At 44.8% G+C, this 26,757-nt stretch overlaps 1 protein-coding gene across 4 annotated transcripts in view; it reads left to right on the forward strand.

Moving 5' to 3' along the window:
• The window catches only part of LOC122551869 (E3 ubiquitin-protein ligase MARCHF4-like), a 275,970-nt gene that overhangs the window by 112,347 nt on the left and 136,866 nt on the right, over positions 1–26,757 (forward strand). The window lies entirely within an intron of this gene.

Consider the following 26,757-nt stretch of genomic DNA (forward strand, 5'->3'; position numbering starts at 1 on the left):
GCAATTCTGGTCTCCTTCCTATTGGAAGGATGTTGTGAAACTTGAAAGGGTTCAGAAAAGATTTACAAGGATGTTGCCAGGGTTGGAGGATTTGAGCTATAGGGAGAGGCTGAATAGGATGGGGCTGTTTTCTCTGGAGCGTCGGAGGCTGAGGGGTGACCTTGTTGAGGTTTATAAAATCATGAGAGGCATGGATAAGATAAATAGACCAAGTCTTTTCCTTAGGGTGGTGAAGTCCAGAACTAGAGGACATAGGTTTAGGGTGAGAGGGGAAAGACATAAAAGAGATCTCAGAGGCAACCTTTTCACGCAGAGGGTGGTTCGTGTATGGAATGAGCTGCCAGAGGAAGTGGTGGAGGCTAGTACAATTGCAACATTTAAAAGGCATCTGGATGGGTATATGAATAGGAATATTTTGGAGGGATATGGGCCAGGTGCTGGTAGGTGGGACAAGATTGGGTTGGGATATCTGATCGGCATGGACGGGTTGGACCAAAGGGTCTGTTTCCGTGCTGTGTATCTCGATGATTCTATGACTCGAACTTAACTACTGGAAAACCTAACCGACCCAATACAGTAACTATGAAGTAACTGTTCTGGGGAGATCCAAGATGGCGGCGAGCTGAGAAGATCTCACTGCAAGCTTCGTGTCACAGCACAAGCAGGACAAACCTTTAACCCACCCAACTCAGGCCATCTTGATATCTTAGGACTCCAGAAAGATTGTGGAGTCCTAAGAAACTTCTAAAAATTAACCAGAGATGCCAAAAAAGGGAGGCCGGGTCTGCAGTTCAGCCTGCAGGATCCTCAGAGCCAAATACTTTCCAGGCTCTAGTGAATGAGCTCTCGAAATAGAACATAGAACATAGAACAATACAGCACAGAACAGGCCCTTCGGCCCACGATGTTGTGCCGAACTTCTAACCTAGATTAAGTACCCATCCATGTACCTATCCAAATGCCGCTTAAAGGTCGCCAATGATTCCGACTCTACCACTCCCACGGGCAGCGCATTCCATGCCCCCACCACTCTCTGGGTAAAGAACCCACCCCTAACATCTCCCCTATACCTTCCACCCTTCACCTTAAATTTATGTCCCCTTGAAATCTCGCGAGATGCTGGGGAAACAGATTGAAGAGAAGCTAGCTCCAATCTCTCTCATGCTGCAGAAGCAAGAGGAGCAGCTGGAGACCTGGAGAAGAAGATAGATGAGGTGGAGCACAGGGTCACAGTCGTGGAAGTTGATGCCAGTTCATCCAAGGATAGGATCCAGGTCCATAATTTGCGTGACCAAGTGGATGATCTTGAGAACAGGGGCAGGAGAAAAAAACATTTGGATCATTGGCCTACCTGAGGGTAAGGAAGGTGAGCGGCCTGCAGAATTTAGATTAGATTAGATTAAATTCCCTACAGTGTGGAAACAGGCCCTTTGGCCTAACCAGTCCACACCGACCTTCCGAAGAGTAACCCACCCAGACCCATTTCCCTCTAACTAATGCACCTAATACTATGGACAGTTTAGCATGGCCAGTTCACCTGACCTGCACATCTTTGGATTGTGAGAGGAAACCGGAGCACCCGGAGAAAACCCACGCAGACACGGGGAGAACGTACAAACTCCACACAGACAGTTGCCCGAGGCTGGAATTGAAGCTGGGATCCTGGTGCTGTGAGGCAGCCAAAAGTCCTTGACTTGGAGGCTGAAATGAGAGGATTGAAGATAGAGAGGGCTCACCGGGTTGCAGTGCGGAGATTGGGTCTGGGTCAACCTCCTTGTCCTCTTCTGGTGCAGTTCCATCATTACTGGGATAAGGAGATAGTCATGGAGGCTTCCAGAGTCCAGGGGAAGGATCTGAAGGCCCTAATTTATGAGGACTCTAAGATCATGTTCTTTCAGAACTTCTCAGTGGTGGTGATCCAGAAAAGAAAATCTTGTGAAGATGTCAAGAGAAGACTGAGGGAACTTGGGGTTCAGTACTCCCTGAAATATCCAGCGGTGCTTCAGGACACCTTAGATGGATCCATACATCTCTTTGACACGTCAGAGAAGGCAAGAAACTTTGTGGACAAACTAACCTAATTTGAACAATTGTAGTATGTATAAATAGTGTTGTTTGGGTATGTGTTTATCATTCTGTGAAAGAAACGGAGGAAATTCGGCTGGAGCTTTATCTTTGTTTTTTCCTCTGTTGATAATAATTTGGTTTAGACTATGTTTGGCGGCGGTTGAGATGTACATTTTCAATTTCTAAGTTAGGATATACCAAGGATGGGTGGGGTATTTATTCCCCTTATTTAAAAAAATATATATTGGTATTCTATGGGGTGTTTATTCTCTTCTGCTTGTGTTTGTGGTGTGGCTGTAGCTGGGAGAAGTGAAGATGGCTGGGATGGTTAGATGCCTACTTATGGGCTGTTTGGGATGTGTAGTTGCCACCTCTGGGCAGTGGGTGAGTTCCCCTACTCAGTGCAGTTGGTGCTTTACATGTTGGTTTGTTTTGTAGTTTTTGTTGTTTTTTATTCTCAATAGTTCTGTAGGTTTGTTAAATGTAATGGTTTTAGTTTATATAGTTTTTATATTTGATGGTTTGTGCTTTGTGGTTCGGGTTCCTTCTCTCTGGAATTTAAATGTTATTGCAGAAGATTATGGCTAAAGATTTGATTAAATGGTGTACCTGGAATATCAAGGGAAGTCATTTACCTATTAAGAGGAAGAAGGTACTTTTGAGTCTTAGAAAGGAGAAGATGGACATTGTTTTGAACATATTTGGATGGCAAGGACCATCTGAAATTACAGCAGAATGGCTTTGGCTGAGTTTATTTTTCATCATTTAATACCACAAGTAGGTGAGTGGCTATATTGGTTAGGAAAAATCTCCCATTTAAGTTGTTGGAATGTGTTAAAGACACACACGGGAAGTTTGTAATTCTTAAAGCCTTGACAAATGGGGAAGAATATGGTGTTTTAAATGTTTTTGCCCTCCAGCTCATCCCCTTAAATTTCTGGTAGATGCTTTTTCTAAACTGATAAGTCTCGAGTCCTGGCACATCATTATAGGGGAGCTTTTAAATGTCTCATGCATCCCACAGTAGACAGGTTGCCCAAAGGTCCTTCGATACCCTCTGTACAAACTAAACAGTTAGTGGGTCAGTGTGGGCAGTTAGGGTTGATGGACGTCTGGAGATGTCTCCACCCTACAGGTAGGGATTTCACGTTCTTCTCCAATCCGCACAGATGTCACACATGGATTGATTTTTTTTCTGACCCGTGCGGTAACCCTGGATCTGGGGACATCTTGTACGATTGGTAATATTACCATCTCTGATCATGCTCCAGTGTACCTTATGGCTAAGATTAAGGACATTATAGTGGGTTCGAGGTACTGGCAAATGGATCCCTTTATCCTCAAGGATAATAAGTTTGTGGAGTATTTCTCTAGGGAATTTCAGGCGTTCCTAGGCCTCAACATAGGCTTGGTTGATAGCTCATCCATTCTCTGGGAAACTGCCAAAGCCTATGCTAGGGGGTTAGTTATTTCATATTCCATCAGTAGGAAGTGGCAGAAGGGTGAGCAGCAATGTCTCCTTGAAGCATGGTTGAAGGCAGCCGAGAAGGCTTACTTTGACAGACCCTCTTTAGTCATACTACAGAGCATTATGGCACTGCGGTCTCCATTAAATTCCATGCTCATACAAATGGCAAAGAAGGAGCTGGCTTTTGCAAAGCAAAGGTTATATGAGCACGGTGACAAGCCAGGCAAATACTTAGCGTATCCTGCGAAAAAGAGGAGTGCCCCACAAGGTGATTAGGGAAGGGTCTGGGAACCTAACATGTGATTCTAAAAAGATTAATGTGGCATTCCAGAGATTTTACTCTAAGTTATACCAATCTGAGGATTGTGAGGGGGGGCAGGCCAAAATGGAATCCTTTTTAGGGATCTGAAGCTCCTAGGTGTGACCATTCCTAAGGGAGGAGGGAACAACAAGAGGAATTCTTTACTGAAGGTTGCAACTCCCATGGATTTGTGACTTGTGACTGCTACAGCTAAAAGCAAACTAAAAAACCCTGAGCTGGGTGAACCGGCCACTCCCCCTTTCATTGTTAATTTAGACTCCTGGGCACCTCTGCTTTTACAACTTCCAAAAAACCCAAGGACAAAATAACCTTTTTAAAGTGGCAGCATCATCAAAGTGGTAGAAGTAGATATGTCAGCAATGATGAAGAGGCATTGTCACAGGAACAGGCAGGAATAGCAGGATATGGGCCAAGTGCAGGCAGGTTGGATTAGTTTATAATGGCATCATGGTCTGCACAGACATGATGGGCTGAAGGGTGTTTCCTGTGTTGTACTGTTCAGTGTTCTTTGTTCTGTGGTCTATGGGTAAACAGGGACATTAAGAATAACATTCAAATTGAAAGAAAAAAAACATATAACCTGGCAAAATCCGCTTGATTGGCACCAGATTCATTAGCACCCACTCCCTCCACCATCGACGTTCAGTTGCAGCAGTGTGTACTATTCACAAGATCCTCTGCAGAAATTGACCAAAGATCCTCAGATAGCACCTTCCAAATCTACGATTGCTTCTATGTAGAAGGACAAGAGCAGCATATACATGGGAACTCTTCCACCTTCAAATACCCCTCCAATCCACTGACCATACTGACATGGAAATATATCACTGTTCCTTCACTGTCACTGGGTCAAAATCCTGGAATTCTCTTCCAAAGGACATTGTGGATCAACCCACAGCAGGCAAACTGCAGCTGTTCAAAAAGGCTGCTCATCACAACCTTCTCAAGGGCAACTAGGCACTGCAATAAATGCTGGCTAGCCAACGATGCCCACACCCCATAAGTAAATAAAATAATTAATAGTAAGCCAGAAGATTGGGAAAGTATTAAAAGTCAAACATGGTAACCAAAAAAAAGGAAGAAAATAAACTTGGAGGGATAATTTTTAAAGAATATCAAAATGGATAGCAAGAGCTTCTTTAAATATATAAACAGGAATTGAAAATCCAAAATCAGCATAACCCCTTTAAAGAATGAATCTGGGAAATAATAATGTGGAACCAGGAAATGACAGGGAAGAGTTGAATAAATAGAAGACACTGACAGCATTCCAAAATGACAGAATATTCAAGGGTCAAATGGAAAAGAGGAAATAATCATAACTATCATTACATATGAAAACTAATGGGGCCAAAGACTGATAAGTCTTAGGACATGATGGGCTGCATCCTAGGATATTAGAGGAAGCAAATACAGAGATAGTAGATGCATTAGGAGTAATATTTCAGGAATCCTTAAATTCTGCAGAAATCCCAGAGGATTGCAAAATTGTCAATGTAGCACCTTTGTTTAAATAAGGACGGAGACAAAAAAAACCAAGTAACTGTTGGTGGGTTGATTTAATGTTTGTGATCATAGTGGGATGGGCAGCAGTCACGGAGAGAAAGCAAACTAATATTTTGAGTCTGTCCATGGATGCTATCTGATCCACTGTGATCTCCAGCATTATTTTGTTTTCCATACAAATTCCAGCATCAATGGTACTTTGCTCCTAGTTTAATGTTTGTTGTTGGGAAAATGTTAGTCTATTAAAAAGGATGTAAAAGCAAGTATTTTCAAATACATAATATGATCAAGCAGAATCAGCATGGCTTCATGAAGGAGAAATTATGCTTGACATATTGACCAGAATTCTTTGAGGAGGTAACAAGTAGAATAAAGGGGAAGCAGTGGACATAATATATGTAGAATTTCAACAAGCAACCTTTAACAGTGGAGTGTAATAGGGCCCACAAATATTTATGATATATATTGATGACTTGGATAAACTGACTGTACAATAGCCAAAGTTTGTGGATGACTCAGTAATATGTGAGAAAGCAAGTGGTGAGGGTGACACAGAGTCTGCAGAGGGATTTGGACAAGTTACAGAATGGGCCATAACTTGACAGATGGAATGCTATGCGAGAAATATGAGCTCTGTAATTGGGCATGAAAAGTAAAGAAACTGAATTTTATGGAGAATGGCTGCAGAAAGCGGCAGATCAGAAAGATTTGGGAGTCCTTGTCGTGAATCACATAAAGCTAGCATCAAATTTCAGCAGGTAACAAGGAAGGCAAATGGAATGTTGATGTTTATTTCAAAAGGAATGGAGTATAAAAGTAGGGAGGTTTTGCTAAGACTATACAAGGCAAGAGTCAGAAATCACACGACTTCGAAATCATAAGCCTTTGGAGTACTGCTCTTTCGTCAGGTTAAGTGATGAAGGAGCAGCGGTCCAAAAGCTTGTGATTTCAAATAAATCTGTTGGACTATAACCTGGTGTCATATGACTTCTGGTTTTGTCCATCCCAGTCCAACACTGGCACCTCCACATCAGACCACAGCTGGATACACAAAATGTGGGAAAGTGCGAGATTACGCAATTTGGTGGGAAGAATAGAGGCAAAGACTATTTTCAAAATTGAAAAAGGCTTTGGAAATCTGAAGCACAAAAGAGACTAAGGAGTCTAATTCAGGATTCACTTAAGGTTAACATGCAGGTTCAGTTTGCAGTTAGGAAGGCAAATGCAATGTTAGCATTCATTTAGAGAGGGCAAGAATACAAGAGCAGAGATATAATGCTGAGGTTGTATAAGACTAGTCAGACCGCTTCGGGATATTGTGAATAATATCTGCTTATATTGCTCACAAGACAAAGCATTTCACTGTGCCTTGGTACATGTGACAATAAAGTCAATTCAATTCAACTCAAGAGTTTTGAGTCTGGTATCTAACGAAGGATGTGAAGTCCTTGGAAGGGTCCAGATGACGTTTATAAGAATGATCCTGAGATGAAGGGCCTGTCATGAGGAGCGGTTGAGGACACTGTGCCTTGATGGAGTTAAGGTGGATGAGGAGGAATCTCATTAAAATTTGCAGAATACTAAGAGGCCTGTATAGAGTGGGCATGGACAAGATGTTTCAAACAGTAGGAGGTTCTGGGACCCAAGGACAGAGCTTCAGATTGAAGGGACGACCCTTTAGGAAAGCAATGAGGAGGAATTTCTTCAGTCAGAGGGTTGTGAATCTGTGGAACTCATTGCCATTGAAGGCTGGTGAGGCCAAATCATTCAGCACATTTAAGACAGATAGATAAGTTCTTGATTATAAAGAATAAAGAACATGGAACAGTATATCACAGGAACCGGCCTTTTGGCTCATCAAGACTGTGCTGACACATAGTGCCTTTGTAAACTGAAATCTTTTGCCTCGATGCGATCAATATTCCACTATTCCCTACCTAATCATATATCTATCAAGATGCCTCTAAAACATTATTCAGAGATGCTGGTGTTGGACTGGGGATTCATACAGTTTTTGAGCAAAGTAAAATGTAATTCTGCAAGTTCAAATTCACCCCACAAACTTATGTGTGTATGTGTGCAAGTGGGTGTGTGTAGTTGGGGGGATGCGGGAGTTATGAGTGTCTGTGACAGTGTGTGTACATGTGTGAGTGTGAGTGTAAAGGGGTATAGTGTAAAGTGTGAGAGGGTGCAGTGTGATTGTGGGAGTGTATGTGTGAGCTTATGAAAGGGTCTGCGTGACTGTATGGGTCTGTAGGAGTGTGTGTAAGAGTGTGTGTGTGTCTGTGTCTGTGTCTGTCTGTGTGTATAGTGCAATGGTGTCACCTGTAGTGTGACATGAACCCAAGGTCCTGGTTGAGGCCATCCCCATGGGTACCAAACTTGGCTATCAGCCTCTGCTTGGCCACTTTTCGTTGTTGCCTGTCCCGGAGTCTGCCTTGGAGGATGGTCACCTGAAGGTTCGAGGTTGAATGTCCCGGACCGCTGAAGCGTTCCCCAACTGGGAGGGAACACTCCTGTCTGTTGATTGTTGTGTGGTGTCCAATCATCCATTGCTGTAGCCTGTATGCCTCAGGGCATCTTTGCCTGCAGCGTATGAGATGGACAATGTCAGCTGAGTCGCATGAATACCTGCCACGTACATGGTGGGAGGTGTCCTCATGTGTAATGGTGGTATCCGTGTTGACACTCTCACATGTCTTGCAGCGTCTGCCGTGACAAGGTTGCATGGTGTTGTTCTGAAAGCTGGACAATTTGCTATGAACAATGATCTGTTTGATTTTGGTGATTGTTTAAAGGCGAGAAGTGGAGGTATAGAGAAGGTCTTGGCGAGATGCTCATCCTCATTGATAATGTGTTGCAGGCTGTGAAGAACATGGTGTAGTTTTTTGGCTCCTGGGAAGTACTGGACAATGAAGGTACCCTGTCGGTTGCAGCTCGTGTCTGTCTCCTGAGGAGGTCATTAAAGTTTCTTGCTGTGGCACGTCAGAACTGACGGTCGATGAGTTGAACATTGTACCTCATTCTTATGAGGGAATCCTTGAGTACTTCCAGGTGCCCGTCACGTTCCTCCTCATCAGAACAGATCGGTGTACGCGTAGGGCTTGTCCAGAGGGGATGGCTGTTTTAATATGTTTCGGGTGGAAGCTGGAGAAGTGGGCGGCACGGTGGTACAGTGGTTAGCACTGCTGCCTCACAGCACCAGAGACCCGGGTTCAATTCCCGACTCAGGCGACTGACTGTGTGGAGTTTGCACGTTCTCCCCGTGTTTGCGTGGGTTTCCTCCGGGTGCTCCGGTTTCCTCCCACAGTCCAAAGATGTGCAGGTCAGGTGAATTGGCCATGCTAAATTGCCCGTAGTGTTAGATAAAGGGGTAAGTGTGGGAGTATGGGTGGGCTGCGCTTCGGCGGGTCGGTGTGGACTTGTTGGGCCGAAGGGCCTGTTTCCACACTGTAAGTAATCTAATCTAAAAAAAAAGTGTAGCATTGTGAGGTTTCCCGTGGGTTTGTGGTAGAGTGACGTGCTGAGGTACCCATCCTTGATGGAGATGCATGTGTCCAAGAATGAGATAGATAATAGAAAGTAGTCCATGGTGAGTTTGATGGTGAGATCAAACTTGTTGATATCACTTCAGTGACTCCCCGCCATGGGTGCAGAGGAAGAAATGTCATCAGTGTACCTGGTGTATAGTGTTGGTCGGAGATCTTGCATACAGAAGAAGTCTTGTTTGAACCTGTGCATGAAAATGTTGGCATATTGGGGTGCAAATTTGGTCCCCATGGCTGTTTTGTGTATCTGGATGAAGAACTGGTTGTCAAAGGTGAAAATGTTGCGGTCAAGGATAAAGCAGATGAGTTGTAGGATGGTGCCCGGAGATTGGCAGTTGTTGGTGTTGAGTACTGAGGCTGTTGCCGTAATGCCATCATTGTGGGGGATGCTGGTATAGAGTGCTGAAACATCCAATGTGATGAAGAATGTTCCCAGTTCGACTCTCCGTGGGTGCTGAGTTTTTGTAAGAAATCTGTAGTGTCGTGACAGAAGCTGGGGATCCCCTGTACAATGGCTTTCAAGATGCCTTCAACATAGAGAGATGCTCACACAGGGCCCAGTAGTCTGATACGGGGACGTCCTGGTGTGATGGCTTTGTGTTTCTTCGGAAGACAGTAGAAGTCGTCTACGCAAGAAATACGTGGAATGAGGACACGAAGGGAACCCTGAAGGACTGGATCCAAAATCCTGATCAATGTGTTTAGTTCACGGGTGTGCTCTTTGGTCGGATCAGCTGGTAGTTACTTGTAATGTTCCTGGTTGTTTAGTTTTCGGTGCACTTCCTTGCAGTCATCTGTTCTATTCTGAATGATGACGGCTCCTCCTTTATCTGCTGGTTTGATGACAATGTTGTGATTGGTTTTGAAAACCTGGATTGCGTTGTAATCGGGTGATGTTCTGCTCTATCTTGTGGGTGCGGCTGATAAATCTGGCATTTACATATTTCCTGACGGTTTGAGCATACATGTCAAGCCCAGGTCAGTGGCCCTCCGATGGGGTCCAAGTTGACCCCTTCTTTGGTTGCTCCTCTACGGATTCCTGTGATGACTGTTCTCGTTCCTTGGTGGGCTCACTGGGATCACTGCTGGCATCTTGAAAGAATTCCCGGAGTCTCATTCATCTGATGAATTCCTCCGTGTCTGCTGCAAGACCCATGGGGTCCATTTTGCTGGTGGGGCAGAAATTGAGACTCCTGCTAAGAATTTCAATCTCTTCCGGTTGAAAGGTTAGGGTTACCCTAACCCTAACACTCAGACTCACACACATGCACACACTCTCTCACAGACACTCATAAACCCAGTCCCCCCTCCCAAACCACACACACCCACATGCACACAAACACATATAAGTTTGTGGGGTGAATTTGTACTTGCAGAATTATGTTTTATTTTGCTCAAAAACTGCATGAATCCATGTAAGATTCTGTGAATCCGTTTTTTAGATGAGAGTCAGTCTGACCATTGTGGCACAGACACTCTCACACAGGGCAGCTCACACCATAAATGCATTATCTGGGCTGACATGAAACCCAATTGTTAAAGTTCACTTGAAAATGTAACTTTTAAAAACGTTCTGTGATTTACATATGAAAGAACTGGAAGCAACATGCTCATTCTAAAAAATGAGAGACTTAAACAAACAATTCAGGTCTTTTTCAATATATAATTTCAGTTACGTCACACTGTAAATGTTTGCTATAAAGTCTGTGTTCTACAATCTTAACAACCACCTAATGAAGGAGCAGCGCTCCAAAAGCTAGTGCTTCCAAATAAACTTGTTGGACTATAAGCTGGTGTTGTGTGATTTTTAACTTCCTAAAACACTAGTATTGTATCTGCTTTCACTACCTCCTCTGGCAGTGCATTCCAGACACCTGCCTGTGTAAAAAAAACTGCCTCTCACTTCTCCTTTTAACTTGTCCCTTTTTACCTTAAGCCTCTAATAATTGACATTTCTTGACTAAGAACAGCCAGGGAAGTGCTGCTGAAAAGAGCATCTGAAATGCACATGTTTCAATGCGAGAAGTATAATCGGCAAGGTAGATGAACTCAGGGCATTGGTTAGTACTCGGAACTATGACGGAATTGCGATTGTGGAGACTTGGCTGAAAGAGGGACAGGACTGGCAGCTGAATATCCCAGAATTTTGATGTTTCAAATATGATAGAAAGAGATGTAAACGGGGTGGACGAGTTGCATTACTGATAAAGGAGTATCTCACAGCAGTACTGAGGGAGGATACAGAAGAAGGCTCATGCATTGAGGCAATATGGATAGAACTCAGGAATAGGAAAGGTGAAATCACAATGCTGGGAGTATACTACAGGCCTCCTGACAGCCAGTGGGAGATAGAGGAGAGAATATATGGATGGATTTTGGAAAGATGTAAAAACAACAGGTTGTGATGGGTGATTTTAACTTCCCCTACATTGACTGGAACTCACTTTGCGCTATGGGCTTAGATGGGGAAGAATTTGTAAGGACCATTCAGGAGGGTTTCTTGACACAGTATGTAAACAGTCCAACCAGGGAAGTGGTTATACTAGACCTGGCTTTGGGAAATGAGCCCGGCCAGGTGAGTGAAGTTTCAGTGGGGGAGCATTGTGGAGTAATGACTGTAATACCGAGTTTATAAATTCTCATGGATAGGAATAACAGCAGTTGTCGGGTGAAGGTGTTAAATTGGGGAAAGGCGAACTATAACAACGTTAGACAGAAACTGGAGAATTTTGATTGGAGGCAGCTGTTTGAAGGGAAATCCCACATCAAACATGTGGGAGTATTCCAAACGGCAGATGGTAAGGGTTCAGGAGCAGCATGTCCTTGTGAGAATGAAGGTAGATATGGCAAGGTACATGAACCTTGGATGACCCAGGGTTGTTATGATCTTGGTCAAAAAGGAAAAGGAAACATACATTAGGTCTAGGAGGATGGGAATTAATGAAGCCCTTGAAGTGTATAAGGAAAGTAGGAAAAAAACTTAAACAAGTATTAGAAGGGTTAAAAGGGGTCATGAAAAGCCATTAGCAAACAGAATTAAGGAGAATCCCAAGGTTTTTTATACATATATTCCCTGGGTAGCCAGGGAAAGGATTAGCCCACTGAAGGACACAGGAGGGAATCTATGTGTGGAGCCAGAAGAGGTAGGTGAGGACCTAAATGAATACTTTGTGTCAATATTGACCAATGAGAAGGAATTGGTGGAAGGGAAGGGAGTGCTGAATTTCTAAGCCAAATTACCAGTAAAAAGGAAAGAGGTGTTCAGCATGGTAGAATAGGGCAAAGCCAGCATGGTTTCATCAAGAAGAGGTCATGCCTGACATATATGTTAGACTTCTTTGAGAAGGTAGCGAGCAGATTAGACCAAGGAAAGCCAATGGATGTTAGCTACTTGGACTTCCAAAAGGCCTTTGACAAGGTGCTGCACAGGACGCTGAGTAAGATAAGGGCCCATGGTGTTAGAGGCAAGGTACGAGCATGGATAGAAGATTGACTTTCTGGCAGAAAGGAGAGAGTGGGATAACAGGGTCTTTTTCAGGATAGCAGCAAGTGAACTATGGTGTTCTACAAGGGTCAGTGTTGGGACCACAACTTTTCATTTTATACATTAATGATCTAGATGAAGCAACTGAGGGCATTCCAGCTAAGCTTGCAGATGATACAAAGAGAGGTGGAGGGACAGGTAGTATTGAGGAGATGGGGAGGCTGCAGAGAAGGATTTGACCAGGTTAGGAAGAGTGGGCAAAGAAGTGGCAAATGGAAAACAAAGTGGGAAAGTGTGAGGTCATGCACTTTGGTGGGAAGAATAGAGGCATAGACTATTTTTTAAATCAGAAGAAAATTGAAAAATTTGAAGTACAAAGGTACTTGGAATTTCTAGTCCAGGATTAAGGTAAACTTGCAGGTTGAGTCGGTGGTTAGAAAGATATTTATTTTGAAATGACTAGAATATAAAAGCAGGGATGTACTTCTATGGCTTTATAAGGTTCTGGTCAGACCACATTTGGAGTATTATGAGCAATTTTGAGCCCATACCTCAGGAAGGATTTACTGACAGTGGACCAAAAACAGAGGAGGTTCATGAGAATGATCCCAGGAATGAAAGGCTCATCATGAGGAACGTTTGAGGACTCTGGGTCTATACTTGATGAAGTTTAGAAGGATAACGGGGTTTTAACTGAAACTTACCAAATACCTAACGGCCTGGACAGAGTGGACATTGGGAAGATGTTTCCATTGGTTGAAGACACTAGAATCTGAGGGCACAACCTTAGTGTAAAGAAAGGATCCTTTAGAACGGAGATAAGGAGAAGCGTCTTTGGCCAGAAAGTGGTGAATCGATGGAATGCATTTCCGCACAAGGTTGTGGAGGTCAGGTCATTGAGTACATTTAAGACAGAGATAGGTAGGTTCTTGATTGTCAAGGGAATCAAGGGTTATAGGGAGATAGTGGGAGAATGGGGTTGAGAAACCTATCAGCCATGATTGAATGGCAGAGCAGACTCGATGGGCTGAATGGTCTAATTTCTGCTCCAATTTCTTATGATCTTAAAAAGTAAGAAGATAGATAAGTCCCTGAGTCCTTATGGGATCTATCCCAGAATATTGTGGGAGGCAAGACAACAAATTGCTTGAAAGAGATGTGCGAGGCAATTTTTTTAAATAAAGGGTGGTGAGTGCCTGAAATGCGCTGCCAGAGGAGGTGATGGAAGCAGACACAATAGCAGCATTTAAGAAGCACCTGGACAAACACAAAGATAGCAAGGGAATAGAGGGATATGGATCCTATAAGTGAAGGTAGTTTTAGAATGGAAGGGCAAAATGCGTCGCGCAGGCCTGGAGGGTCAAAGGGCCTGTTCCTGGGCTGTATTGATTTTTGTTCTTCTTTCTTCTTCTTTGTTCTACCCTGCGAAAAAGACTTTGGTGATCCATTTTATCCATGCCTGTCATAAATTTGTAAGCCGCTATCAGTTCGTCCGTTCATCCTTGAAGGGACAACATACCAAGTTTATCCAATCTCTCCTCATAGCTAATACCCTTCAAACCAGGCAACATCCTAGCAAACTATTTGTTTTACCCTCTCCAAAGTGTCCATGTCCTTCTCCATGTTTGTGACCAAAACTGTATGCAGTGTTCCAAATCTGGCCTAACTGAAGTTCTATAGAGTGCAATATGACTTGCCAGTTTTTATGCTTTATGCCCTGATTGATGAAAACAAGCATGCCTTCTTGACTAACTTTTCCACGTGTTGCCACTTTCAGGGAAAGTGGACTTGTATGCCTAGATCCCTCAATATGTTGAAGCTAACAAAAGTTCAGCCATTTACTGTATACTTCCCTCCTGCATTAGATCTCCCAAAATTCATCACTCTTGCATTTGTTTGGATTAAATTCAATCTGCAATTCTCTGCCCAAGTCTCCAGCCCATATATATCTTGCTGTAAACTCTGGCAATCTTCCTCACTATCCACAGTTCCCCCAAACTTTGTGTTGTCCATAAACCTAATAATGAGGTCACCTGCATTCTCATTCAAATGATTCATATATATTATAAACAACTGGTATCCCAGCACTGTTGAGCACCACTGGTCACAGATCTCCAGTTAGAAAAACACCTTTTCATTGCTACTCTCTGCCTTCTATGACAGAGACAGTTCTTTCTCAATCTTACCAACTCATTGTGGAAGCCATGTGATTTCACCTTTTGTATCAACCTGCCATGAGGGACCTTGTCAAAGTCCAAATTGACAACATCTACCACCATGCCTTCGTCAAATCATCTTTGTCACATCTTCAAAAAGCTCAATCAAGTTTTGTGATCACGACTATCCCCTCACAAAGCCATGCTGCCTATTGCTAATAGGTTCATATTTTTCCAAATCCTATCCCATGGTTCAGAAAAGATTTACAAGGATATAGAACATAGAAGAATACAGTGCAGTACAGGCCCTTTGGTCCTCGATGTTGCGCCGATCCAAGCCCACCTAACCTACACTAGCCCACTATCCTCCATATGCCTAACCAATGCCCGCTTAAATGCCCATAAAGAGGGAGAGTCCACCACTGCTACTGGCAGGGCATTCCATGAACTCACGACTCGCTGCCAGGGTTGGAGGATTTGAGCTATATGAAGAGGCTGAACAGGCTAGGGCTGTTTTCCCTGGAGTGTCAGAGGCTGAGGGGTGACCTTATAGAAGTTTATAAAATCATGAGGGGCATGGATAGGATAAATAGACAAAGTATTTTCCCTGGGGTGGGGGAGTCCAGAACTAGAGGACATAGGTTTAGAGTGAGACGGGAAAGATTATAAAAGAGACCTAAGAGGAAATTTTTTTCACTCAGAGGCTGGTACATGTATGGAATGAGCTGCCAGATGATGTGGTGGAAGCAGGTACAATTGCAACATTTAAAAGGCACCTGGATGAGTATATGAATAGGAAGGGTTTGGAGGGATATGGGCCGGGTCCTGTCAGGTGGGACTAGATTGGGTTGGGATATCTGGTCAACATGGACGAGTTAGACCGAAGGGTCTGTTTCCGTGCTGTACATCTCTGACTCTATAACTCTATAATTACCCTTCCACTGATGTAAGGCTCACCAGACTGAACTTTCTGGGGTTTTCCTGTTGCCCTTCTTAAAATTCACCTAAGATTCTTTGACAGCACCTACCAAACCAATGGCCACTTCCATTTAGAAGGACAAGCAGTTAGGTGAGAACATCACCACTTGCAAGTTCCCCTCCAAGCCACTTACCATCCTGATTTGGAACCATATCACCAATTTTCAGTCTTGCTGGGTCAGAATCATGGAATTGCCTCCCTAACGGCATTGTGGGTCTACCTGCAGCTCATCACCCCCTACTCAAGGGCAGTCCCCACTCAGTACAGTTGTAATATTTTCCCTTATCAGTAATGCATCTCCCCCATCTCTTTTACATCTCTCTCTATCTTACCTGAAAATTCTAAATCCTGGACTGTTACACTGCCAGATTTGTCCCTTTCTCAACCTAGTCCCTAAAATAGCTACAACATCTGTGATATGAATTAATCCAAGCTCTAAGTTCATCTGCCTTACCTGTCATGCACCTCAATCAAAACAAATACACTCTCTCCATGTTCAGTAAATTCCCCCTGTCTGTTTTACCTCTTAGTCTTACTGACCTTGGTCTCAAATTCTTCTTTTGTAATTTCATGTGCTGACCTACAACTCTGACCTTCCGCCACATAATGTAAATCCTCCTGAGTGGCATTAGAAATCTCCTGCCACAATACTGGTGTTTATCCAGGTTAGATGCAACCCATCCTTGTGTAGGTGCCATCTGCTGCAGAAGATATCCCAATGATCCACATACCTGAACCCCTCCCTCCTACACCAACTATTAGCCAAGTATTTAACTGTACTGGCTCCTGTCATAATTGTGGTATGGTCACCAAGTTGGGAAGTTGATTTGCAGACATTTCATCCCCGGTCTAGGTGACATCCTCAGGGCGTTGGAGCCTCCTGTGAAGTGCTGCTGTACTGTATCTTCTGGAATTTATTTGGTTCTGTTTCTGCTGCTTCCAGTTGTTCATTTTAGTGACCGGTATATACAGCAGCGCCTCACAGGAGGCTATAAACCTCTCAAGATGTCACCGAGACAGGGGATGAAATATCTGCAAATCAATTTCCCAGCTCAGCGAACATACCCACAACTACAACAACCGGCATCCTAGCTACAAATCTTTACACAAACCTTGTACTGTCTCCTATTCCAAGCCTCACTCCCAAGCATACAATCCTAGAAGTCCCGCTTTTCAAATTCCTACCCAAATCCCTGAATTCTCTTTTCAAGCCCTCATCTCTCTTTTTCTGTCTCTGTCATTGGACCAGTGTGGACCATAACTTCTGGCTTATCCTCCCCCTTCAGAATATCCTGGGCCAACTTTTGGCCTGGCATCAGGAAGGCACCACACCATCTTGGAGTATTGCTCGTTGCCACAGAAATGCCTATCTGTACCCCTGACTATAGAGTTCCCTGTCATAGAACATAGAAGATTACAGCGCAGTACAGGCCTTCGGCCCTCAATGTTACGCCATCCCGTCCAACCAATCTGAAGCCCATCTAATCTACACTATTCCATTCTTGTCCATATGCCTATCCAATGACCATTTAAATGCCCATAATGTTGGCGAGCCTACAACTGTTGCAGGCAGTGCGTTCCAAGCCCCTATTGCTCTCTGAGTAAAGAAACTACCTCTGATATCTGTCCTATATCTATCACCCCTCAAGTTGAAGCTATGCCTCCTCGTGGGCTATCCATCATCATCTGAGGAAAAAGGCTCTCTCTGTCTACCTAATCTAATCCCCTGATTATCTTATATGTTTCAATTAAGTCAGCTCTCAACCTTCTTCTCTCTAACGAAAACAGCCTCAAGTCCCTCAACCTTTCCTCGTAAGACCTTCTCTCCATATCAGGCAACAACTTAGTAAATCTCCTCTGAGCCCTTTCCAAAGTTTCCACATCCTTCCTATAATGCAGTGACCAGAACTACATACAATACTCTAAGTGCAGTCGAACAAGAGATTTGTACAGCTGCCGCGTGACCTCATGGTTCCAAAACTCGATCCCTCTACTAATAAAAGCTAACACACTGTACGCCTTCTTAACAACCCAATCAACCTGGGTAGCCACCTTCAGGGATCCATGCACATGGATATCAAGATCTCTCTGCTCATCCACAGTATCAAGAATCTTACCATTAGTACAGCACTCTGTATTCCTGTTAAGCCTTCCAAAGTGAATCACCTCACATTTTTCCGCATTAAACGCCATTTGCCACCCTCAGCCCAGCTCTGCAACTTACCTATGTTCCTCTTTATCCTGCAACATAGAACATTGAACATAGAACAATACAGCACAGAACAGGCCCTTCGGCCCACGATGTTGTGCCGAACATTTGTCCTAGCTTAAGCACCCATCCATGTACCTATCCAATTGCCACTTAAAGTTCGCCAACATCCTTCCGCACTGTCCACAACTCCACCGACTTTAGCGTCATTCACAAATTTACTAACCCATCCTTTTAGGCCCTCATCCAGGATATTGAAAAAATTGACAAACAGCAGTGGACCCAAAACCGATCATTGCAGTACACCACAAGTAACCGAACTCCAGGATGAACATTTCCCATCAACCACCACCCTCTGACTTCATTCAGCTAGCCAATTTCTGATCCAAACTGCTAAGTCACCCTCAATCCCATGCCTCCGTACTTTGTGAAATAGTCTACTGTGGGGAACCTTATCAAACACCTTACTGAAATCCATGTTCACCACATCAACTGCTTTACCCTCATCCACTTGTTTGGTCACCATCTCAAAGAACTCAATAAGGTTTGCGAGGGATGACCTAACCTTCACAAAACCGTGTTGATTATCCCTAAACCAATTATTCCTTTCCAGATGATTATAAATCCTATCTCTTATAATGCTTTCTAACACTTTACCCACAACTGAAGTAAGGCTCACTGGTCTACAATTTCCAAGATTGTCTCTACTTCCCTTCTTGAACAGTGGACAGCATTTGCTATCCTCCAGTCTTCTGGTACTATTCCTGTGGACAATTACGACATAAAGATCAAAGCCAAAGGCTCTACAATCTCCTCCCTAGCTTCCCAGAGAATTCTCAGATAAGTCTCATCTGGCTCAGGGAATTTATCTATTTTTTTAGATTAGATTACAGTGTGGAAACAGGCCCTTCGGCCCAACAAGTCCACACCGACCCGCCGAAGCGAAACCCACCCATACCCCTACATTTACCCCTTACCTAACACTATGGGCAATTTAGTATGGCCAATTCACCTGACCCTGCACATCTTTTGGACTGTGGGAGGAAACCGGAGCACCCGGAGGAAACCCACGTAGACACAGGGAGAACGTGCAAACTCCACACAGTCAGTCGCCTGAGGCGGGAATTGAACCCGGGTCTCTGGCGCTGTGAGGCAGCAGTGCTAACCACTGTGCCACCGTGCCGCATCAAACTTTCCAGAATTGCTAACACCTCCTCCTTATGAACCTCAATCCCATTTAGTCTAATAGCCTGTATCTCAGTATTCTCCTCGACAACTTTGACTTTTTCCTGTGGATATAGAAATGGCTGATAGAGTTTAATCTAGACAAATGCAAGGTGATGTATTTTGGAGAATGAAATTTTGGTGTGAATTATACAGTAAATGGCAGAACACCTTAGGAACATTAATATATAGACGGACCTAGGCATACAGGTCCATGGTTCTCTAAAAGTGGCAGTTGAAGTGGCCAAGTTGATTAAGGAGGCATATGCCATGCTTGCCTTCATCATCCAGGGCATGGAGTACAGAGTTGGCAAATCACTTTGCAGCTATATAAAACTCTTGTTAGGCCACATTTGGAGTATCGTGTGCAGTTTTGGTCACCACATTACCAGAAGGACGTGAAAGCTTTGGAGACAGAGTGCAGAGAAGTTTCCTGGTATCGAGGGCATTGGCTCGATTAGGATTGTTTTCACTGGAAAGAGGGTGGCTGAGAGGAGACCTAAGGTCTACAGAATTATGAGAGGCATAGATAGGGTGGATAGTCAGAGGCTTTTTCCCAGGGTTGAAGTTTCATTTACAAGGGAACACAGGCTCAAGATGAGAGGCGGGAAAGTTTAAGGGAGGTGTGTGAAGAAAGTTTTTCACGCAGGGTGGTCGGAACCTGGAACACACAGCCCGCAGAGGTGGTGGAAGCAGGCATGTTGGCGGCATTTAAGAGGCATCTGATTGGTTACATGAATAGGGAGAGAATAGAGGGATATGGACCAAAGAAGGGAAGAAGGGTTTTTTTTAGTTTAGAGTCATAGAGGTGTACAGCATGGAAACAAACCCTTCGGTCCAATCCGTCCATGCCGACCAGATATCCCAACCCAAACTAGTCCCACGTGCCTGCACCCGGCCCATATCCCTCCAAACCCTTCGTATTCATATACCCATCCAAATGCCTCTTAAATGTTGCAATTGTACTTGCCTCCACCACATCCTCTGGCAGCTCATTCCATACACGTACTACCCTCTGCATGAAAAAGTTGCCCCTTAGGTCTCTTTTATGTCTTTCCCCTCTCACCCTAAACCTATGCCATCTAGTTCTGGACTCCTCCACCCCAGGGAAAAGACTTTGTCTATTTATTCTATCCATGCCCCTCATGATTTTGTAAACCTCTATAAGGTCACCCCTCAGCCTCCGACGCTCCAGGAGAAACAGCCCCACCCTATTCAGCCTCTCCTGTAGCTCAGATTCTCCAACCCTGGCAACATCCTTGTAGATCTTTTCTGAACCCTTTCAAGTTTCACAACATCCTTCCAATAGGAAGGAGACTAGAATTGCATGCAATATTCCAACAGTGGCCTAACCAATGTCCTGTACAGCCACAACATGACCTCCCAACTCCTGTACTCAATACTCTCACCAATAAAGAAAGCATACCAAACGCCTTCTTCACTATCCTATCTACCTGCGACTCCACTTTCAAGGAGCTATGAACCTGCACTCCAAGGTCTCTTTGTTCAGCAACACTCCCTAGGACCTTACCATTAAGTGTATAAGTCCTGCTAAGATTTGCTTTCCCAAAATGCATCACGTCGCATTTATCTGAATTAAACTCCATCTGCTACTTCTCAGCCCATTGGCCCATCTGGTCCAGATCCTGTTGTAATCTGAGGTAACCCTCTTTGCTGTCAATTACACCTCCAATTTTGGTGTCATCTGCAAACTTACTAACTGTACCTCTTATGCTCGCATCCAAATCATTTATGTAAATGACAAAAAGTAGAGGGCCCAGCACCGATCCTTGTGGCACTCCACTGGTCACAGTTTAGTTAGGGCATGATGATCAGCACAGACTTGGAGGGCTGAAGGGCCTGTTCCTGTGCTGTACTTCTCTTTTGTTCTTTTGTTTGTTCTTATTCTGTGCAGTTGCAAAAAGATAAGGTATTTCTTAATTATGCATGACAATATTTAGATACTTTTGAGGCACAGAGAAGGTCTGATAACTGAACTGACCCCCATTGAACTTTAGTAGAAAGACCTTAGACAGTGGTCTTTCCCCACTGTGCCTTGGTGGCAGCTGCCCCAAGCTTTAGTGCATCACTCAGCTCATAGTCCTGGATATCGGAATATGCCAGTCTGCAGCACTCAGTTGTGGTCAACTCTTTGCAGTGGAAGACCAACAAGTTTTGAGCATACCAAAGTGCATCTTTCGCCAAGCTGTTGGTCTTCCAGACACAGTTGATGTTTGTTTCAGAGTGCATCCCAGGAACAAACCATACAGCAGAGTCATATGTCATAGAGCTGCTCAGGACAAACATCAACAGAAACCACTGCATCTCTCTCCAGATCTTCTTTGTACAGGCACATTCCACGAAATGTGTGACGGCCTCTTTGCCAGCGCAGCTGCTTTGAGGACACCATGCAGTGGCACATAGAGACTGTGCTTGTACAAACCCTAATTCAGACCCTTCTCACCAGGGACCCGGGTTCAATTCCAGCCTCGGGTGACTGTCTGTGTGGAGTTTGCACATTTTCCCCGTGTCTGTGTGGGTTTCTTCTGAGTGCTCTGTATTCCTCCCACAGTCCATAGATGTGCAGGTTTGGTGAATTGGCCAAGCTAAATTGTCCATAGTGTTGAGGGATGTGTCGGTTAGGAGCATTAGTCAGCGGAAATGTAGTGTAATAGGGTAAGGGAATGGATCTGGGTGGGATACTGTGAGGATTGATGTAGACTTGTTGGGCCAAATGGCCTGTTTCCAAACTGTAGGGATTCTATGATATGGTCCATCTTTCAAGGAACAGGAGAATCGACATTTCGGGCATAAGCCCTTCTTCAGGAAGAAGGGCTTATGCCCGAAAAGTCGATTCTCCTGCTCTTTGGATGCTGCCTGATCTGCTGCGCTTTTCCAGCAACACATTTTTCAGCTCTGATCTCCAGCATCTGCAGTCCTCACTTTCTCCTATGGTCCATCTTTGACTTGAAGATGAAGTGGAAGATGATTCAGGTAATGGTGCAGGCTAGCAGAATAGCCCTGCATCATGTGCAGCAATACTGAGAGTACCTTACATCTCATGACCAAGTGTTTGCCTGCAATGGAGAGGGAGCGATATTCCCAACTGCCCAGTTTCTGCCTCACTTTGATGATACACTCCTCCCAAGTTTTGGCACACATCCTAGCTCCTCCGTACCATATTTTCAGCAGCTTCAGATAATCTGTCCTGAAAGTGAATGGAGTCAAGGATCGATCAGACTAATTCACAAAGAACATGGCCTCTCTCTTGCTTCGAATTGCCTTGGCTCCCAGGCCAGTTCAATCTGGTCACAGATGTCCGTGAATCTGTGCACTGACAGTAGATCAGAGTGAAAAGTGGTGATGCATCCATGTTAACCTGCAGGCCTCTGTTGCCTGGAATAGACACCCTTATCAGCCTCATATCCTACCTAATGGATTTAGCAAAAGGCTCAATACAGCACATAAACAAGGCAGGAGAGAGAGGGCATCTGTTCCTGACTCCAGATTTGATTGGGTGAGAATCAGAAAGCTTCCCATTGATTGAGGGTACACTACTTCTGGGTAGTTGGATCCAATGACAGATTCCCTCCCCAAAGCCCATGTTGGAGAGCACATCCTACTTTAGATATCCTGTCAAAGGCTTTCTCCTGGTCCAGGCTGATGAGGCAGGTGTCCACCCTCCTGCCCTACAGGCAATCTACTGTCAGTGCACAGACCCACGAGTATCTTGAATTCCTCACCATCAAATGCAGCCCCTTCTAACTACCACAGGAATTTACCGCTGCTCTACTAACTGCTGTGTGTATACCACCACAAGCAAAGGTTGAGGAAGCTCTGGATGTGCTGTACTCCACCACTAACACCCCAGAGATGGAACACCCTGAGGCCCTGTTTATTGTAACTGGCGACTTCAATCAAGCCAATCTAAGGAAGGTGTTGCCCAAGTACCACCAGAACATTACATGCCCCAAATGGGGCCCGAACATTTTAGACCACTGCTACATCACTGTGAAAGATCCCTGTCGCTTCATCCCCCGCCCTCATTTCGGGAACTCCAACCAAAAAGCCGTATTTCTTCTCCTGGCTTACAGGCAAAAGCTCAAGCAGGAAACGCTCTCGCAGATACAGGTCCAGTGCTGGTCGAAGGAGGCAGAGAATCAACTCCGGTGCTATCTAGAATCAGCTGATTGGGTCATGTTCAAACAATCAGGTACTTTCGACGACCCTAACTTTATCAGCAAGTGTGTGGAGGACTGCATGCCGAGGAAGTCAATCCGGTTGTTCCCCAACAGAAAACCCTGGATGAATCAGGACAGACAGAACTTGCGAAAAACCAGGCGTGAGGCCTTCAGATTAGGAGACCAATATAAGGAATCCAAGTATGACCTTTGCAGAGCCATTAAGACAGCCAAGGACCAATACCAATCCAAACTAGAGACCCAGACAAACACCCGGTGACTATGGCAAGGACTGAATGACATCACAGGTTCTAAAAAGAGACAGTACAAGATAGAAGATGATGACATATCCTTTCCAGATCATCTCAATGAAGAGAAAATGAGGTCTACAGATGCTGGAGATCAGAGATGGAAATGTGTTGCTGGAGAAGCGCAGCAGGTCAGGCAGCATCTAGGGAACAGGAGAATCGACGTTTCGGGCATTAGCCCTTCTTAATGCCTTCTATCCTCACTTTGAGCAGACGCTTGGTGGAGAACCTAACCCAACAGTCACTGCATCAGAGTCAGATCAGTTTACCTTTGTGTGAATCCAAGGAAAGTGATGGGACCAGATGGAGTACCAGGCCGTGCACTCAGAGCATGTGCAGATCAACTGGCAGATGTCTTCTCGGACATCTTCAACCTCTCCCTGCAGCAGGCCACTGTCCCTGCCTGTTTTCAATAGGGCTAACATTATCCCTGTGCCTAAGAAAGCTCATGCAGCATGTCTCAATGACTACCGCCCAGTGACCCTAACTTTAGTGGTCATGAAGTGCTTTGAAAGGCTGGTCATGGCATTAATCAACTCCAGCTTCCCCACTACTCTGGACCCACTCTATTTGTCTATCGGACCAATTGATCCACATCAGATGCCATATCACTTGCCCTTCACTCCTCCCCAGAGCATCATAAAACCAAGAACTGCTATGTAAGAATCCTATTCATTGACCACAGCCATCAACACTATTATCCCTTCGAGACTGATTACTAAACTTAGTGATCTCGGACTGAGCCTCACTCTCTGCGACTGGATCCTCAGTTTCCTGACCCACGGGCCATAATCGGTGAAGATTGGGGACAATATTTCATCGTCACTAACACTCAATACTGGAGCCCCCCCAGGGGTGCGTACTCAGTCCTCTACTGTACTTACTGTGTCGCCAAATACTAGACTAATGCCACTTACAAGTTCGCTGATATTACCACCATTGTCGGTCGAGTCTCAGATGGCGACGAAACAGACTACAGACGGGAGGTGGAAGACCTAGAAGAAATGGCGCACTGAGAACAACCTACCTCTCAATGCCAGCAAAACCAAGGAACTCATTATTGACTTGCGGTGGGATGTTAATCATGCCCTCCTACACATTAACAGCACAGAGGTGGTACGAGTGGAGAGTGTCAAGCTCCTGGGAATGGTCATCCACAACAAGCTTTCTTGGACTCTTCAAGTGGATGCACTGGTTACAAAGGCCCAACAATGTCTCTTCTTCCTCAGGCAGCTGAGGAAATTTGATATGATGGTGAATACCCTTGCCAACTTTTATAGACATGCCATCGAGAGCATTCTGTCTGGATGTATCACTACCTGATATGGCAACTGTACCATTCAAGACTGTAGACAGTTACAGAGAGTGCTGAACTCAGCCTGGACAATCACAAAGGCCAACCTCCCATCTATAGAATCCATCTACCAGACCCATTGTCAAAGAAAGGCCACCAGCATTCTCAAAGATCCATCCCACCCTGGCAATGCTTTTCTACAACCTCTACCATGAGGGAGAAGGTACAGAAGCCTGAACACACGCACCAGCCTGTGTCGCAACAGTTTCTATCCTACTGTTGTTAGAATACTGTATAGACTCACAAACTCTTAACATTCACCTGTACCTGTGTTTTTGTTTTTGCTGCTGTTTATCTATTATTTACTATCTATGCTACTTAACTCTGTGATCTGTCTGTATTGCTCGCAAGACAAAGCTTTTTCCTGTGCCTTGGTACACGTGACAATAAATTCAATTCAATTCAAATTCAGTGTGATATCCCTGAGGACCATGAGGCCCTCACAGATCTTCTTGCCCAATACAGCACAGGCTTGGTCATCTAGGACTATCCCCTGTAGTCATTGAGATGCTGTATCCCACACAGCATCTGTATAAAAATAGGAGGTTCGTTTGACGTTGGTCAGTTTAGCCAACATGGAAACACATGTGGCTGTAATGTTATGCACATTGATGCTGCAGATTTTAAGCTCACTTAACATTATTTTAGATTACCAAGTGGCCAGTGTTTGTTGACCAACAATCTTGTCCCTGGACAAGCATCCCCGTGGTTTTGGTGAACTGTTGCATCCTTGCAGAGCTGAGGAAGCTGTCCTCTTCCTGTGTCTTGATCTGGTGTCTTCAGGGTGAGGACAAAGCCAGGAAGGTCCAGATCAGAGTCTGATAGAAGGGGGCTGTCGTGCTCTGCTCCTTTTCTCAGATTATCTCTGCTCCCAGTTGCAGTGGTGCAGTGGGTAGCCCTTGGTTCCTGATGATTGGAGTTTGAGTTTCACCAGGCCCCTTGCAATGTCCTACGTTTCTGGGCTGGGGGTGGTGCTCCTCTCCTTCTCTCCTGTCTCTTTGATTGGTGGCCATTCCTCTACACATCTTCATCATATCAGGACAAAAGGATAACTAGGGAGAGAATAGAGCCCCTCAAAGATCAGCAAGGCGCCTTTATGTGGAGCCGCAGGAGAAAGGGCAGATACTAAACGAGTATTTTGCATCAGTATTTACTGTAGAAAAGGAATGGAAGATATAGATTGTAGGGAAATAGATGGTGACATCTTGAAAAATGTCTATATTACAGAGGAGGAAGTGCTGGCAGTCTTGAAACGCGTAAAGCCGGATAAATTCCCAGGACCTGATCAGGTGTACCCTAGAACTCTGTGGGAAGCTAGGGAAGTGATTGCTGGGCCTCTTGCTGAGATATTTGTATCATTGATAGTCACAGGTGAGGTGCCGGAAGATTGGAGGTTGGCAAACATGGTGCCACTGTTTAAGAAGGGTGGAAAGGACAAGCCAGGGAACTATAGAACAGTGAGACTGACATGGATGATGAGCAAGTTGTTGGAGGGAATCCTGAGGGACAGGATGTACATGTATTTGGAAAGACAAAGACTAATTAGGGATAACCCCGCCGATCTCCGACTGCATGTCTAACCTCGCCCCACGCCTATATCCGTCACCACGTCTAACCCCGCCCCTTCACCGATCGCCATCACCACGCCCAACCCCGCCCCCACGCCGATCTCCGTCCCCGCCCACAGGCCTAACCTCGCCCCCATACCCAGCTCCAGCCCCACACCAGGTCCTAGCTCCCAGCCCTGCCGTGTTTTCACCATCCCTCCAGACCTACCCCTCTCTGAGGATGAAAGATCAGTCCTCAGCAGAGGCCTCACCTTTATTCTCCTACGTTCTTGGATTAACGAGTTCAACACGCGGTGAGACATCGAACAATTCTTCCGCTGCCTTCGCCTCCGCGCCTACTTCTTCAACCAGGATTCTCGCCCACCCTCTGACGACCCCTTCTC

This window comes from Chiloscyllium plagiosum, chromosome 7, assembly GCF_004010195.1.
Source record: "Chiloscyllium plagiosum isolate BGI_BamShark_2017 chromosome 7, ASM401019v2, whole genome shotgun sequence".
NCBI classification, from domain to species: Eukaryota; Metazoa; Chordata; class Chondrichthyes; order Orectolobiformes; family Hemiscylliidae; genus Chiloscyllium; species Chiloscyllium plagiosum.